The following is a 2,229-nucleotide window of genomic DNA, read 5'->3' as shown; positions in this document are numbered from 1 at the left end:
GTTTTCTAGAAACCTGTATACTTTTAACATTTTTATAAACTTATTACTTTAATAATAATGGCTTGTATTCATTCCGTAATTCAAGAAATATTCATTACATGCCTACTAGGCTGGGGTATGTTAGAGCCAGCAGAATGATTGTTAAATTTTTTGTGTATGCATTTATACCTCAGAAATTGGCAAATGCTACATATGAAGACTTACCTTCTTATCTTCGTGATTTTCCAAAGTTAAAGGGATAGAGGAAATGTTAATAATGTAAATTAAACTTAAAGTTGTATCGTTCAAAAATCGGGTAACTATAGGGGTTAGGGAAGGGAATAAGCATTTGTTAAGCATCTATTATATGCCAGGCACTGTGCAACGTACTTTATAAATATTGTCTTATGATCCATAGCAAGACTATTGCTTCTATCTACCTTCCCTCCTACTTTCATCTATATTAGAGATGATAAGTGCATATTTGAATGGCTATACCCAGGGAGATTTGAGAGATAATTAGGGTGAAAATGCGGTGTTAGATCAAGCTCCTCGACGGGAGGGAACCACATAGTCTAGAAGCCTTAGGGAGAGGAAACAGTCCCATGTTTGAATTTGATGACTGAGACCACTTGGGTATAAACTAGTGATGTGTTCTTTATTTCTAGCCAATTTTGTTCATTCACAGGTATATAAAATAATAGCTAGCATTTATATCAAAATTTATTAAGATTTTTATTACTTATATTTTATGTTTATTAAGATACATTGATTTGCAGAGCACTTTTCAAATATTATACATTATTTGATCCTCATAACCCTAGGATGTAAGTGTTATTATTATCATCACCATCTTAAAGATGAGGAAACTGAGGCAGAAAGAGGTCAAGTGATTTGTCCAAGGTCATATAGATAGTAAATACTTTAGGATATATTTGAACTCAGGTATTAAGCTCTGACCCAGAGAGACCCGTGTGTCTCCAGCAAAGAATATGAATTTCTGGCATATTCTCCTCCTTTAATGGAATGGAAGCCACATTGAAAGAAAGTTTTGGGGTCAGCTAGGTGGCGCAGTGGATAAAGCACTGGTCCTGGATTCATGAGGACCTGAATTCAAATACTGCCTCAGACACTTGATACTTACTAGCTGTGTGACCCTGGGCAAGTCATTTAACCCTCATTGCCCTGCAGAAAGAAAGAAAGAAAGAAAGAAAGAAAGAAAGAAAGAAAGAAAGAAAGAAAGAAAGGAAGGAAGGAAGGAAGGAAGGAAGGAAGGAAGGAAGGAAGGAAGGAAGGAAGGAAGGAAGGAAGGAAGGAAGGAAGGAAGGAAGGAAGGAAGGAAGGGCAGGTTTTTAGCTATTTAGTTATAGAGACCTAGTTATTCTACAACAGCTTCACTGTGCAGAATGACACAGGAATCCTGGCAGGCAGTGAAGCCAGTACCACTTGCTAGAAGCTGGATAGAACTACAGGAAGGCATGATCATCAAGGAACTTCAAGAGTGACCTGCTGGGAGCCTTACCTACAACAGGAGTATAAGTGACCAAAGCTTTGTGGGGAAAGCATTGCTCAGTAGACGTTATCTCTTTTCCACAAGCCCTATGGTGACTTTCATGTTATATTCTTCGAATTGTCATTAATGTCCTTCTTTGAGTTCTGTGAAGAAAGTATTTCTAAGGGGAGTCAAAAGCAATACTTATAATATTTGTGTATACCACCTAAATTTTGCAAGTTGTTTTACATAGTTATCTCATTCAATCGTCCTAAAAATTCTCTAAGGAAGGTCATACAGGTATCATTTTCCCCATTTTATTAATGAAAAAAGTGGAGTTTCAAATAGGTTAAATGACTTGTACGTGATCATATCGCTAGTAGGCAGATGGTGGGCGCAGCTAGGTGGGTCAGTGGACAGAGCACTAGGGCAGAAGTTAGAAGGACCTGAGTTCAAATCTCTCCTCAGACACTAGCTATGTGACCCTGGGCAAGTCACTTAACCCCAATTGCCTTAAACATCCAGGGCCATCTCCAGTCATTCTGATATATATGTTGCCACTGGACCCAGATGGCTCTGGAGGAGGTTGGTGACCCTGCACATCTCTCCCTCACTTAAATCTAATTCACTGTTAAGTCATGACATCACCCTGATATGATGGTCCTATTTGAGAATGAAGGACAAACAACAACAAGGCAGATATGTCAAATATGAGTTTCCCAGATTTTCTGGGCCAAGGCAAGTCGAGACTTTCCACC

The sequence above is a fragment of the Dromiciops gliroides genome, chromosome 1, assembly GCF_019393635.1.
Source record: "Dromiciops gliroides isolate mDroGli1 chromosome 1, mDroGli1.pri, whole genome shotgun sequence".
Lineage (NCBI taxonomy): Eukaryota > Metazoa > Chordata > Mammalia > Microbiotheria > Microbiotheriidae > Dromiciops > Dromiciops gliroides.
This window is presented reverse-complemented; position numbering follows the sequence as displayed.